The sequence below is a fragment of the Sinocyclocheilus rhinocerous genome, unplaced genomic scaffold (assembly GCF_001515625.1).
Source record: "Sinocyclocheilus rhinocerous isolate Xijiao unplaced genomic scaffold, SAMN03320098_v1.1 scaffold346, whole genome shotgun sequence".
NCBI classification, from domain to species: Eukaryota; Metazoa; Chordata; class Actinopteri; order Cypriniformes; family Cyprinidae; genus Sinocyclocheilus; species Sinocyclocheilus rhinocerous.
Window position 1 is genome coordinate 512,161 of NW_015630993.1, and position 15,980 is coordinate 528,140.

Here is a 15,980-nt window from a genome sequence, read left to right on the forward strand (position 1 = left end):
TTTGTGATTTACTATTTGTATAATCATATTTAAATACCATGATTAAACTATGGTTAGTGTAGCAAAACCCGGGTCAATTTGTGGTTTATTATGGTTTAACTACAATTTTCCTCATCTGTCCATGAACAAATTAGCGAAATGTCTTGTTACTCCTGGCTAGCTATAGTTTTTATTTTATAATTATTATTTTTATTTTTTATTAGAACGGGCTAATTGAATAGAACATGATGTTAGTAAGTGTGACTAAACGTTTGTTGTTGATGTTTTGTTTATTGATTAAAACAGATTATTTCTATGCACTATGTATTTCAGTGGTAATAAATGGATGTAATGTCAACTTAGATCAATTTTATTGCATATTTATTCAATTTTAATCCCGAAACTCATACACCTAAATCTTAATGCATTAATTAATTTTTTTAATTAACCAACATACATTATGTTGAAACCATTAATGGGCAGTTTTCCAGCTCAAAAGAGTCCACTATTGTGGCCTCCAAGGTATTTAATCAACCACTCCATTTCTTCTGGAGCTATTGCTATCATGGCAGAATTTCCACTCAGGCAAATTCCATTAAATTATTAACTGTCTGCCTGTGACCACCTAAGTGTGAGTTCTTACAGGCTGCTTAACTTTTAATTTAAAACTTCCCTTTTTTCTTACATGAGTGGAGGTAGCCTTTATGAAAAAGCTTTTTTACATTCTTGACAAGACTTTAGAATATTTCATTATTTAAGTGATAATGTCATTTTAAAAATGAATTCATTAATTTATTTGAGAATAAAATTCCTCTAAAGATCACTCCAAAACAAATATCTAGTGAGCACAGATTTATTTCAAAAAGAATAATAAATGTAAATCTACAGAACAATCATATTATATGACTTCAGTAGAGGCTCCCATCAGGTTTGAGGGATTCACTCTTCTTTGGCCTGAGACAAAAAAAAAAGGATATACAAAAGTCATGTATATAATCAGTACACTTTTCAAGCATAAGTTGAATACTGTGTTTCTTTTCAGTAAATGCAAGAAATCATTTACTGTGAGTTCAGACGCTGCTATTATGCAACTGACCTTTCCAGCATCACGGCTCTTGACTCTGAGCTTGTTGACTTGAGACTCAGCAATGTCAGCACGCTCCTCAGCCTCCTCCAGCTCATGCTGCACCTTCCTCAACTTGGACAGATGAGCGTTGGCTTGCTCCTCCTAAAGAGTACCATTTTTACCATGTTTGTTAACTAAGCTGTGGAACATCAGTGATATCGCACCAGTAAATAAATTACTAATTAATAATCAAATGTGTCAAAATGTTCAAATAAATTGAACATACCGCCTCCTCAGCCTGCCTTTTGTAGGTTTTGACCTTCAGCTGCAGCTTATCAACCAGATCCTGAAGTCTGTTGATGTTCTTCTTATCCTCTTCAGTCTACAAACAATAAAAAATATTTCATAGATTTGTATGGATAAATCTATGGAATTGGTCGGGTATGATTATACCTGATAAGACAGCTCTTTCACTCTCCTCTCATATTTACGGACACCCTTAACAGCATCAGTTCCACGTCTCTGTTCTGCTTCAATTTCAGCCTCAAGCTCACGGACCTTTGATAGCACATAAAAGTTTTTTAGACAAGTGTACAACTGAGTAGTTATTGCCTGGTAACTACTTTTGGAACCTGAGATGGTGCTTTAATTAGGTGCCATAGAATGCATTGATACAATATTTTAAATTGTTCTCTGATATCTACATAGAAGGTATGTGGCTAAGTTAAGGGCAAAAATCTCCAGAAACGGTTTTACATGTCCATTTACAACCCTAGGATTTGTCCCTAGAATTAAATGGTCTGTTTTTACCTTATTTGGAAGGGTCATGAATAATAATGTTGAGCTCTGCTCTGATTGGCTGTTTCATTTGACAGTGCGGCTCATTTCAGTAGCTCACACAGCAGGAAGGAAACACGGGGAAAATATATTTCAATCCTGTCTCTTGCAGTTATATCGTTGGGTAATTATACTGTATATAAAATGCGGGCATCAGGGAGCCGCTATTAATATGCGGGGATATGCGAATGCACGATCACTTTTTATTTTCTCTTTCTTTATTTTTTAACGTTCGTGCTCGTGGTCTTTTGCATTCTCGAGATTTACATAAAAAGGAGGAAACAATGGTGTTTGAGGCTCACGGTATGTCATTTCCATGTACAGAACTGTTATTATTCATCTATGCCAAGGTAAATGCAGTTTTCCATTCTATGGCACCTTTAAGAATAAGTGTAAGCAACATCTTCAAGAGATTTTATCCTAAAATTATATTTTATATGGAGAAAAAAAATAATTACCCTACTCTCCAGTTTCTGGAGTTGTTTCTTTCCTCCCTTCATGGCCAGATTCTCAGCCTCATCCAGACGGTGCTGCAGGTCCTTCACTGTGACCTCCAGATTCTTCTTCATCCTCTCCAGATGAGCACTGGTGTCCTGCTCCTTCTTCAGCTCTTCTGCCATCATGGCAGCATCAGTGATGGCCTTCTTGGCTTTTTCCTCAGCATTCCTGCACTCCTGCACTGCCTCCTCAACCTCAGTCTGAAGCTGAGTATTATCTCCCTCCAGCTTCTTCTTCTGATTCAGCAGACTGGTGTTCTAAACATAGACAATATTCTGCATTTCTGGCTTCCTGTACAGTGTCTTCAACTTCACTCTGGATCTGAACAAGGTCAGCCTCTAGCTTCTTCTTGGTGTTCAGGAGACTTGTGTTCTGCAACATGAAAAGCAATAGTATAAACATTTTAAATGAGGCTCTCAATTTCCTTAATTTCATTGTAAAAACAATATGCCTTTACCTGAGAGTGCAGCAGCCCGACACGCTCACTGGCGTCCACCAGCTCTTGTTCAGCCACTTTGCGGCCTCTCTCTGTCTGCTCCAGAGCAGCTCTCAGCTCCTCAATCTCAGCTTGCATCAGAGTGTTTCTGCGCTCCACCATGGCCACCTGCTCCTTCATGTCTTCCTGTCCTCTCAGAGCATCATCAAGGTGCAGCTGGGCGTCCTGAACATAACAATAGTTTTACAACAAGCTTGCAGTGTGCTTTCTGTTGGTCATTACTAAACATAGGTTAGATTATACAAACATACTAATGCACCTTAAAGTCAAAGAGAAGTCACATACCTTGAGTTGTCCCTGAACGTTCCTGAGCTGTTTCTGGGCCTCAGCAGCCTGGCGATTGGCGTGGCTCAGCTGAATCTCCATCTCATTAAGGTCTCCCTCCATCTTCTTCTTGATTCTCAGGGCATCATTCCTGCTCCTGACCTCAGAGTCCAGAGTGCTCTGCATGGATTCAGTGACTCTCTGGCTGTTCCTCTTGATCTGCTCCATCTCCTCATCCTTCTCGGCAAGCTTCCTGTCAATCTCACCCTTGACCTGGTTAAGCTCAAGCTGGACACGGAGAATCTTGGACTCCTCATGCTCCAGAGTGCCCTATTAATAATAAAAAACAACATTTGAACTTCAAAATGAACAACACAGTACAATGGTTTTAGCCAGATTTACATATTGATCTTCAGATACTCACTTCATCCTCCTCCAGTGCGGTCTGCATCTCTGCTTTCTCAGTCTCCACTGCCTTCTTGGCCTTTTCCAGCTCATGGATGCTCTTACCAGTCTCACCTAACTGCTCTGTCAGATCTGAAATCTCCTCTACAAGTTGGAAAGAAAATATTATCAGCATAAATATGCTGTGAATCTCTACAGATTTAACTCTACTAAGCTTGTTAATTAATTAAATGTTGTACAAAGGAATTCTTACGCTGCAGATTCTTGTTCTCTCTCTTGAGGGTCTCCAGCTGGTCCAGAGTCTCCTCATAGGAGTTCTTCATCTTGAACAGCTCAGTGCTGAGTGAACGAGCCTCTTTCTGGGCACCTTCCAGCTCTGCCTGACCTTCCTCATATTTCTGCTTCCATTCTGCCAGGACCTTTTATGAAGATATTTCAGGGTCAGGTTTTGTTTGTAACATGTTGATTAAGGTCCATTCCAGCAATACTTTAAAAAGAGAATATTACATAATGACTCAAACTTTTTACCTTGTCAAAGTTCCTCTGCTTCTTGTCAAGCGGGCCTCAGCAGCCTGGCGATTGGTGTGGCTCAGCTGAATCTCCATCTCATTAAGGTCTCCCTCCATCTTCTTCTTGATTCTCAGGGCATCATTCCTGCTCCTGACCTCAGAGTCCAGAGTGCTCTGCATGGATTCAGTGACTCTCTGGCTGTTCTTCTTGATCTGCTCCATCTCCTCATCTTTCTCTGCAAGCTTCCTGTCAATCTCACCCTTGACCTGGTTTAGCTCAAGCTGGACACGGAGAATTTTGGACTCTTCATGCTCCAGAGTGCCCTATTAATAATAAAAAACAACATTTAAACCTCAAAATGAACAGTACAATGGTTTTAGCCAGATTTACATATTGATCTTCAGATACTCACTTCAGCCTCCTCCAGTGCGGTCTGCATCTCTGCTTTCTCAGTCTCCACTGCCTTCTTGGCCTTTTCCAGCTCATGGATGCTCTTACCAGTCTCACCTAACTGCTCTGTCAGATCTGAAATCTCCTCTACAAGTTGGAAAGAAAATATTATCAGCATAAATATGCTGTGAATCTCTACAGATTTAACACTACTAAGTTTGTTAATTAATTAAATGTTGTACAAAGGAATTCTTACGCTGCAGATTCTTGTTCTCTCTCTTGAGGGTCTCCAGCTGGTCCAGAGTCTCCTCATAGGAGTTCTTCATCTTGAACAGCTCAGTGCTGAGTGAACGAGCCTCTTTCTGGGCACCTTCCAGCTCTGCCTGACCTTCCTCATATTTCTGCTTCCATTCTGCCAGGACCTTTTATGAAGATATTTCAGGGTCAGGTTTTGTTTGTAACATGTTGATTAAGGTCCATTCCAGCAATACTTTAAAAAGAGAATATTACATAATGACTCAAACTTTTTACCTTGTCAAAGTTCCTCTGCTTCTTGTCAAGGTTGGCAGCCAAAGCATTGGCTCTCTCCACATCAATCATGAGGTCCTCCACTTCACCCTGGAGTCTCTGTTTGGTCTTCTCCAGAGATGCACATTTGGAGTTCACAGCCTCAACTTGTTCCTCTGCCTCTTGCAGACGCTGAGCCAGCTTCTTCCTGTTAAGCATTACACATTGCATTGTATTCAAAGCTATAAAATAGCTGTGAGAATCAGGAATATTATTCAGTAATCTTCGTACTTGGACTCTTCAAGTTCCTCAGTGCGCTGGATGGCGTCAGTTTCATATTTGGTTCTCCACTGAGCAACTTCACCATTGGCCTTTGACATTCCCCGCTGCAGCTCAGCCTTTGCCTCCAGCTCTTCCTCAAACTGCTCACGGAGCAGGTCGCAGTCATGACGGGCTGATTGCACAGCATGGGCCAGTGCGTTCTTAGCCTAGTTGACAAAGTCACATAATATTAGCTTTGTTGTATAGTAAGTGGAAAATATGTGTTTGTATTGATCATGCTGTATTACCTTAACCTCCTCTTCAACCTGCCTCTTAAGCTCCTCAATTTGCTGAGTGAAAGCTTGTTTGCCTCTGGTGAGCTGAGAAACCAGAGTCTCCTTCTCCTCCAGCTGACAGCCAAACTCACCTGTTTAGATTTAGATTCACTGTGTCAGACTGTGCAATATCTCTTTTAGTTAATATCAAAACAAACTCTTTGAAAGCAAAATTTAAATATGTGTGCTTGCTCTAAAAAGACTTTGTCAGATATTCAGTGCTAAATAATCTTGATACACCATACTCATTTACTACTGAAGTAGTATTAATTTCATCATGATTGTCATTGGGTTACCATTTTCAGTTTGAAGTCTTGCTCTTTGAGCACTGAGGTCATTTATCTGGCGAATGTTCTCATCATTCTTGGACTTAATTTCGCTAAGTTGGTCCTCAAGGGTGCGGCACATCTTCTCAAGATTTGCCTGTAAACACCAAAGTCATTTGATTCTTAAGAATCTTAACCACATTTGATATATTTCCTTGAACAGATTTAAAAACCAGTTCTCAAACCTTTGCTTTAGCAACAGCTTCCATGTTGCTGGAGAGATCATCAATCTCCATTTTGTATTCACTCTTCTCTTTCTCAAGCTTCTGCTTGACGCGCTGGAGGTTGTCGATTTGCTCTCCCAGCTCGGCCACACTGTCTGCCTGCTTCTTACGGAGGGCTGCAGCAGTAGCTTCATGCTGGAGGGTGGACTCTTCAAGATCACGACGGAGCTTCTGGAATTCAGCTTCACGCTTCTTATTCATCTCGATCTGAGCAGCAGTGGCTCCTCCAGCCTCCTCAAGCCTCTCACTGATCTCCTCAAGTTCCCTGGAGAGATCAGCTCTCTGCTTCTCAACCTTGGCACGAGCGGCACGCTCAGCCTCAATCTCTTCCTCCAGTTCCTCAATACGAGCCTACAGCGGCAAGTAATTAATGAAACCTTATTGCTCTTTATTTTAACTTTGCCTGTAACAGTGTTAAAAAACAAAAAAAACAACAACAAAACAAAACTCAAGAATTACCTGAAGCTCCTTGATCTTCTTCTGGAGTTGAGCACCCAGAGATTGTTCATTTTCAATCTTGCTGAGCAGCTGGCTTGTTTCAAAGTCTTTCCTGTGGGTATTCAATAATAAGTGGTTGTAAAACAATAACACAACAACAAAAAAGTTTTCAATAAAAGATTTCATGTTTTAATTACTTTTTAAGTTTCTCCTCAGATTGCTGCTTGTCATTCTCCAGGTCCATGATGGACTCTTGTGCTAATTTCAGGTCTCCTTCAAGCTTTCTCTTGGCTCTCTCAAGATCCATGCGGAGCTTCTTCTCTTGTTCAAGGGAACCCTCAAGCTATGGGAAAATGATATATAAAATATGTTCAGGGCAAAAAAGCCTGTTAATTTAATGAATTCATCACTTGTTTAATTAGTTACTCACATCATCAACTTGCTGCTCAAGTTTTGTCTTGAATTTGGTCAGGGTGTTGACTTTGTCCTCCTCTGCCTGAAGATCATCCAGGGTCTGCTGATGTGCCTCTTGGAGACCTTTCTTCTCCTTTGTAAGTTTGGCAAGGCTCTCATCCTGAGCTGCCATTTCCTCAGTCAAGTTCTTGACCTGATTTTTTTGTTCCAAATGAGCTTGTTTTTTACAATTCATATTCTATATCATCATATAAGACCGAGATTAAACCAACTCAAACTCCAACCTTATTCTCAGTGGCGTGTTTCTCCTTTTCCACTTTAGCCAGGGTGAGCTCCAGGTCATCAATGTCTTTCTTCAGCTCAGAGCACTCATCCTCCAGTTTTCTTTTCTTGGCTGTCAGTTCAGCATTGATTTCTTCTTCATCCTCCAGTCTCTCAGTTGTCTCTTTGAGTTTAGCTTCAAGCTGGATTTTGCTTTTAATCAGACCCTCACACCTCTCCTCAGCATCTGAGAGATTCTCAGATTCCTGTTAGGAAAATATATCGCTATAATCACTGGAAAACACATTGCTATTTTTAATGGAGCCAAAATTCAGTTAATTCAAATAGGAAAACTCACAGAAGCCACTTGCAGCTGCAGATCATTTTTCTCTTGCAGCAGTGCCACCATCTTCTCTTCAAGCTCCTTCTTTTTGGCTTCAGCCTTGGCAAGATCTTCTTTGCATTTTGCAAAGTCCTCTTTCATGGATGCCAGCTCCTTCTCAGTCTCAGCACTCTTCAGCAGAGGCTTAATCTTGTAGTAAGCTTTCATCCATGGCCAGTGTTTGACATTCATGAATGAGCGAATGTTGTATTGGATGGTGTAAATGGACTCCCTATGAATAATTCTTCATTAAATGCCATAATCATCATTATTTACCATTCACACTGTTATCACACAGTCATCTTTATTTATGACATTCATCACCTCCTCTCCATCATCTTCACAAACTCCCTCCTCATCACGTAACCATGGCAAAGAGCCTGAGTCATTGTGACCAGAGCAGCCAGTTTCTCATCACGCATCTCCTCAAGAGTACCCAGAAGGCCAGCTTTGAAGAACACCTAAATTTATACATAACAGCAAATCAAAAGATATTGATTTACCCTTATAGGCTAAATAATCATGATTATTGAATCTTTGAAAGGCTGTAAAGTAGAATATGAACCTTTGTGTGTCCAAATCTGTACTGGTCGTGATCAACATCGATGGATCCCAGAAGTTTCTCACAGGCCTTCTTGTTGTCAATAAACTGCCCCTCTGGGATTACACTGGCATTCAGCACCTTGTATCTGTTGAAGATTAATCAAGATGTTTCATATCCTCTAATTAAGAGCCTCATACAGTGAATGGTGTTTTCATGTGTTCCCATTTACCTCTGCTTGAAGTCAGCATAGAGGATTCTGCTGGGGAAGCCCTTTCTGCAGATTCTGATGCCCTCCAGCACACCGTTACACCTCAGCTGGTGGATAACCAGGAAGTTCTCCATCAGACCTGTAGGGAACAGTTTACATCATGAGCTAGGTAAATTAAGATTAACATTAAATATTGTATTAATTTCAGAGTACCTGTAAGCCCTTAATAACTTTACCTGGAGTCTTGGACTCATTGGGAATAAGACAACGCACAAAGTGAGGGTGAGTGCTCCTCAAGTTGGTCATGAGCTTGCCCAAGTTCTCCTGTTTTATCATGAAATGTTAAAGCTTTCTTAGTCACATTCTCTCAGTTGTTGATATATTATTTACCTGACTTAGAGTCAAGCAAGCTGATGTACAGTCACTGCTTTCAGTTGCATCATTATTCACATTTGGTCTCAAACAAAGACATACCCTGAACTGGGAGGACACAGTCTGCATGGAACCACCCTTCTTCTTGCCTCCCTTCTTGCCACCGGTCTCTATTCAGATAAAGAGACAAAGGAACACATATAATGTAACTGAATCAAAGTTCACATAAATTGTAAATTGTAAAATTGTAATCACATAAGACTAAATTGATGTACATAAACATATTACTCACTGCTGTGTTTTACTCACTGCTGTGTACAGTATGTGCACTTGGATGGGATAAATGCAGATCTCAAATTCCAAGTATGGGACACCATAATTGGCCACACGTCACTTTCACTTTCATATTAACACTTTAGTTTTTTTTTTTTCATTACCTTCAACAACAGGTGGGTAGATTGTAGCCAGTAGTTTGACAGAAGACTTCTGGTAAAGCTGCAAAACAGACTCATTCAGTGGATCCTTGTTCTTGTCCAACCAGCCACCAATGTTGTAGTCCACAGTTCCAGCATAGTGGACCAGCGAGAAGTGGGCCTCAGCCTTGCCTTTGGCAGGCTTTGGTTTCTGGAAAGCATTGCACTTGCCAAGATGCTGATCATACAGCTTGTTCTTGAAGGAAGTGTCTGTAGCCTTGGGGAACATGCACTCCTCTTCAAGGATGGAGAAGATACCCATGGGCTGTTTATAAAAGAATGTTGTTTATTACAAAAATATAAGATTTTTGAGAATAGACAGTGGAATTTAGGATTCTTTAAACCTTCTCAATGAGCTCAATGCAAGCAGCCAAGTCCATGCCGAAGTCAATGAACTCCCAAACAATGCCCTCCTTCTTGTACTCCTCTTGTTCCAGCACAAACATGTGGTGGTTGAAAAACTGTTGCAGTTTCTCATTAGTGAAGTTGATGCACAGCTGCTCCATGCTGTTGAACTGCAGGTAGAAAAATAACCATTTACAGATTACTGAATATGACACAGTTTGCCATGAAAAATGATAAAAGAATCATTCTTACATCAAAGATCTCAAAGCCAGCAATATCCAGCACACCAATGAAGAAATTTCTTTGTTGTTTTGTGTCCAACATCTGGTTGATACGAATGACCATCCACAAGAACATCCTCTCATAGATAGATTTGGACAAGGCGCTTACAGAGTTGTACACCTGTAAGTAGAATAGAGTGAATATTTTAGTAAAAATGTCTTTTTGCAATAATTAGTCAGACTAACTAATGATTTTCAGGTTAAATACATGGACAAGCTGGAAATATGTTACTACATACCTGTGGCACGGTCTGGCCTTTGGTCACAAACTCATTTCCGACCTTGACTCTGGGGTAGCACAAAGCCTTCAGCATATCAGCAGAGTTCAAACCCAGAAGGTAGGCGATTTTGTCAGCCTCTGCGATTTAAAAAGTTACAAAAAAAAACATATTCTTGCTTTTGTTTATGCAAGTTTATTACAAATATCTGTCAATCAAAGCTCTGCATGTGATCACACACAGTCTCACCCTCTGTGCCATCAGGCTCAGCCTGCTCCTCACGCTGCTTCTGCTTGAACTTCATGTTACCATGATGGAGCACAGCTCCAGTGAACTTGTAGATGCCCATCTTCTCCTCAGCAGTGAAGCCCAGAATGTCAATAGCAGTCTGGAAATTTCAGAAAAGAACAAGCTCTATGATCAGCCATATTTATATTGAATTTGTTATTTAAAAAAACAGCATTGACTCACATCAGTAGCAACCAGCTCCTCCCAAACAATGCCCTCCTTCTTGTACTCCTCTTGTTCCAGCACAAACATGTGGTGGTTGAAAAACTGTTGCAGTTTCTCATTAGTGAAGTTGATGCACAGCTGCTCCATGCTGTTGAACTGCAGGTAGAAAAATAACCATTTACAGATTACTGAATATGACACAGTTTGCCATGAAAAATGATAAAAGAATCATTCTTACATCAAAGATCTCAAAGCCAGCAATATCCAGCACACCAATGAAGAAATTTCTTTGTTGTTTTGTGTCCAACATCTGGTTGATACGAATGACCATCCACAAGATTCCTCTCATAGATAGATTTGGACAAGGCGCTTACAGAGTTGTACACCTGTAAGTAGAATAGAGTGAATATTTTAGTAAAACTGTCTTTTTGCAATAATTAGTCAGACTAACTAATGATTTTCAGGTTAAATACATGGACAAGCTGGAAATATGTTACTACATACCTGTGGCACGGTCTGGCCTTTGGTCACAAACTCATTTCCGACCTTGACTCTGGGGTAGCACAAAGCCTTCAGCATATCAGCAGAGTTCAAACCCAGAAACTGGAAATTACAGAGTAGAATAAGCTCGTTGATCAGCCATATTTATATAGAATATGTTAATATTCAAACAGCTTTGACTCACATCAGTAGCCATCAGCTCCTCGTTATCATCAATGCTTGCCACTGTGATCTGACCCTGACTGCACATGGGGAAGTCATAGGGGTTGGTGGTGATGAGCGTCATTTCTGTAAAACACACAGAGCATTTATAACAGAGTATTTTAAAATATTATCTGGCACTGAAACTTTGAATGAAGTATCTACCAATCAGCTCAGGCTTGTGGTTGGTCATCATCTGGTAGAAGATGTGGTAGCCTCTCTCATCTGGAAGCTGGAATGTCACTCTAGACTTCTCCAGCAGATCTGTTGAGAGAATGTACTTGAGTCACAATCATCTGAAGAGTGACAGACAAAGACAAATGTACAGGATGGGTAAATGAAATCATGTCCACCTACATGTCTCAATGTCAGCACTAGCCAGTTTTCCTGATGTACCGAAGTGAATTCTGATGAATTTACCCTTTTTAGAACAAAGTAACATTTGAGTTCCTATTGTGCAAAAGAAGCCAGCTTTTAAAACAGTTCATAAAAAAACTCTATATAGATCAAATTCAACAAAACTGACCAACTGTACTGTATGTGAATATAAAGTGGTGAACTTACAAAACGAGAGGAGTTGTCATTTCTCACAGTCTTGGCATTACCATAAGCCTCAAGCAGAGGGTTGGCAGCAATAATCTGGTCCTCAAGAGAGCCCTGTGATGTTTAAAGATTATCCATTATTATTATTATTGTTGTTGTTGTTGTTGTTGTTGTTGTTTTATTTTGTTATACTCTTTGCAGTCATTTCACAAATTCAATATATATTAAATATTGTGTGTGACAAGTATAACTGTCTATATTTCAGAAAAATATACATATCTTTTTAAGTACACTTATATTTTTACATAGTCTCATACCTGCATTTTGCCGGGACCCTGCTCTTTCTTCTTATCACCATGAACTGCAACTGTGGCAAAGTACTGGATGACACGTTTGGTGTTCACAGTCTTTCCAGCACCAGATTCTCCACTGGTTCATTAAAGAAGACAGAAGTATATTCTTATATTCTATTTTGTAAACATCGCCATATATATATATATATATATACTTTATATTTGCCATACATATACTTTCATTTTTTTGTCATAGTCAATGAAATGAAAATACTTACGTAATCAGGACAGACTGGTTTTCTCTATCTGTTGAATGCAATGTATACAATGTCCGGTAAATCTCTTATTAATAGCAACTCTTATTTAAATCTATAGAATTAAATTCCATAAGGTCTTACCAGTCAGCATGAACTGATAGGCGTTGTCAGAGACAGAGAAGATGTGGGGTGGGACCTCCATACGCTTCTTGCCACCACTTCTGCATCATACACTGGGAGCCACTTGTAGGGGTTCACAGTAGCGCAGAACAGTCCAGAGTAGGTCTGAAATGAGCAGAGACGTGGTCAGATTGCAACAACACTGACAAGATGAACATAAATGCTGTTTTACTGTGCTCCAGAACTTACGTAGATCATCCATGCGGCATAACGCTCTTTGAGGTTATACAGCACAGAGGGTTCATTGAGATGGGTCATCATGGCCATGTCCTCAATCTTGTCAAACTTGGGAGGATTCATTGGGTGGACTTCATCCTCTTTAACAACTTTCTCCTATAAATTTGATCCATTAGATTTCAGAAAGACCAGAAAAATATGTAAAATTAAATATGTAAAAAAATGTAATGGAATGTTAAAAATTCACCTCCTTAGTGTCATTCACAGTAACAGTGACTTTGCCACCGTCTTTGCTCTTGATGGTTCCCTTGACGTACAGCTCTTTAGTATCAACCACATAGCAGGCACTCTTAGCATCGAATGGTTTGTTCTGAGCCTCGATTCTCTCCTTCTCAGGCTTACGAAGGAAAATGGCAGCCTTGCCATAAATGGCCATCTCCGCATCCGTACTCATGGTGGTGGCTTACTAAAATTTGTAAAAAGAAACATTGTAGTGATTTTTGTATCAATAACATAACTAGGGTCTTATGTAAGTCAGGTCTATTAAAAAGTAAAAAGCCTATTAAAATAATAAAAAGAAAATGTGAACACATTAGTCCTTAATTGATGCTGTCCTTGATTAGCTCTGCTGTCAGAAGATGCATTTTTTCTGGTGCATTGTAATACATAAAATGTATAAACACAAATTAAACAGAATTGTTTTTTTTTTGTTTTTTTCAGTTCTGTGTACCACAGTGCACATACGCTATGCGTACATTGTGTCACGAGTCCCACTTAAAATATGCTCTTGGACAAGTATAAAACACTTAAAACTAATTTATCAAAAAACATCAGCACATCTACAATAATCAGTCTATATGCATTTGACCACAGACCTGCTAATATTCAACCAAATCTTTAATGCAGTAACAGAATGTATTGTTACCACCTACCTTCCTGCTCCTTGAGACCAGATGAATTTTTTACAGCCCTGCCAAGAAATTCAGTTAAACATAAACAACATTTAGACATAGATGGTTTATGTGAATGTGGATGTAATATAAATTATTTTAAAATATTATCTTATTAAAGACTTTGTCCTCTGTCATATCAATTTGTTTAGTACAATCTCGCACAAATAACATCAAATGCAAAATACTTCAGCCTCTTACCGCAAGTTGGAATGCCACTAGTCTCCTCTGAGCCTGGTCATGCTCTCCTCCATGCTTTTATTGAGGTCAGTTTTGCACACCAAGCAGAGTCTATTTATGGACAAGCTTTAGAGTCTTATTTTATGGTAAGAAGCTGCATCTATTCTCGGTTATCAACATATATGACAGCCTTTAACACAGTTATAGTTATCACATGAATTTGACAACAAAATACTTCAAAAAGATGTTCACATTTGGATTAAATTACATGATAGATTTAAATATAGTTATATTTCATAGGAATCATCATATTATCATATCTGTTTACATATTTACATTTATACTCTTTCATTTTAAATTGACTAAGAAGAAAAATAATTTCCTTTCTGCATAGGCATAGGACTATAATTGATTTTAATTATCTTCATTGGGAAATGAAATGATTTAATTATATATTAGGGAATTATTTTTGTTGCAGTTTAAATTGGAATAATATCAAAACATATAAATGACACATTTGAGATCTCATTTTTTGTAACACAAGAACATTTAATATAGCAGATCTTATACAACCCTGTATAAGTAACGATTGACTGTCAGATCGTTATGTTATTTCTCTCATAAAAAATACCGTGATAGTTCACTGTCAGTTTATGAGTACTAAAGTGTCCATTTATACCTAATGCAAACTGATCTTTTTATGATTGGGATGGGTAAACAATATTACTTGACAAGGGGAAAGATTCAGTGATTCATTCATTTGCTATTTTAATGCTATTTACTGCAGTGTCTCTGTATTTTAATGTAAGGCATCTTTAAACTTAATTAGGAGACAATGGTCATAAGTACACTGTAAAAAAAAAATCCGTAAAATTTACGGTAAAAAACCGGCAGCTGTGGTTGCTGGAATTTTACCATGTTAAATTCACGGTCATTTTTTACAGTGTAGTCTATAACATAAATTTGAAGTTAATACGAAAAAATATTATTATTATTCATATTGTTTCAATTAGTCATCCCAAAATTTATACATGTCTTTCAGTAAAATATTATGTCCTACCTCAAATTCCAAAGATAGTGTCATGTGGTAATACAAAGAACTATAGGACTTGGGGGAAAAAACACTGCTTAACTTTCAAAGATTCACTCTTCTTTGGCTTGGGAAATGAGGAAGAGGCAAATTAGACCCAAAGTATGAATTTGGTTACGTAAGCTGCACTTAGTAAACATATCACATATAAAACAAATCATACACTACATGTAACAAACAAAACTTGTTGGATTATTCATAGTTCTGCTAAAAAATAATATATTTGGATAAACTAAATTCATATATTCAATCTTACATTTCCAGCATCACAGCCAGAGGTGTCACTAGTGGGGGAAACGGAGTACAGTGGGCCCAAACGATCCCCCCCCAGGGCCACCACAGTTTCTACCAACCCCCCAGACTGCCATTACAAGGGGCCCAATGCAATAAACTATGTAAAGGAGACAAGAAAACCTAGCAACTGCACTGGCCACAGCTCTTGTCTCGTAGTTTGTTGATCATATTGCTGTAGTACAAAGAGCAATAGTGAGTGTTTACATTTATTCAATGAGCCACCAGATTTCAAATGGCATATTTCTGCAGGGGGTCTGTGTCACCGAAGCAACTGCTACGAGATGAATGGGAATTCTAACAGATAACTTTCTCCCAATAATATATTGACCTGTTAGATCTCTGGATCATCTGTAGAGGCTTAATCATGCTAACTGGAAGGCTAGTTAACAGTCGTGAGCCTAATGGTTAAAGAGTCGGACGTGTAACCCAAAGGTCGCGGGTTCGAGTCTCTGTACCAGCAGGGATTGTAGGTGAGGGGAGTGAATGACCAGCGCTCTCTTCCACCCTCAATACCACGACTGAGGTGAGACCCTTGAGCAAGGCACCGAACCCCCAACTGCTTCCCAGGCGTTGCAGCAAAAATGGCTGCCCACTGCTCCATGTGTGTGTGTGTGTGTTCACTACTCACTGCTGTGTGTGTGTGCACTTGGATGGGATAAATGCAGAGCACAAATTCCGAATATGGCACACCATACTTGGCCACACGTCACATCACTTCACACTTTTAACAGAACAGTAGTCCAGTTTTAAGCTTTACAGTATATACAGACAGGTATGGTCTGATTTCTGTTTTTTTGTTGATTATTCTATGAAATTGCTTGAGGAAT

The 15,980-nt window shown here is 39.1% G+C and overlaps 1 protein-coding gene, 1 long non-coding RNA gene and 1 pseudogene across 2 annotated transcripts in view; 1 reads left to right on the forward strand and 2 right to left on the reverse strand.

The window, feature by feature from the left end:
- Window positions 1-1,156, forward strand: part of LOC107740946 (heat shock protein beta-1-like) — a 16,465-nt gene extending 15,309 nt beyond the window's left edge. The window contains exon 4 of the transcript XR_001640135.1: window positions 1,147-1,156. The gene's annotated coding sequence lies outside the window, so the exon portion shown is untranslated. The remainder of the gene's footprint in view (window positions 1-1,146) is intronic.
- The window catches only part of LOC107740941 (myosin heavy chain, fast skeletal muscle-like), a 15,328-nt pseudogene extending 2,235 nt beyond the window's left edge, over window positions 1-13,093 (reverse strand).
- Window positions 1,150-2,413, reverse strand: LOC107740950 (uncharacterized). Its single transcript, XR_001640137.1, has 3 exons — window positions 2,341-2,413; window positions 1,332-1,334; window positions 1,150-1,162 (listed from the first exon to the last, which is right to left on the reverse strand). It is a non-coding gene; the product is annotated as an uncharacterized LOC107740950 (long non-coding RNA).
- Window positions 13,094-15,980: the final 2,887 nt, after the last annotated feature.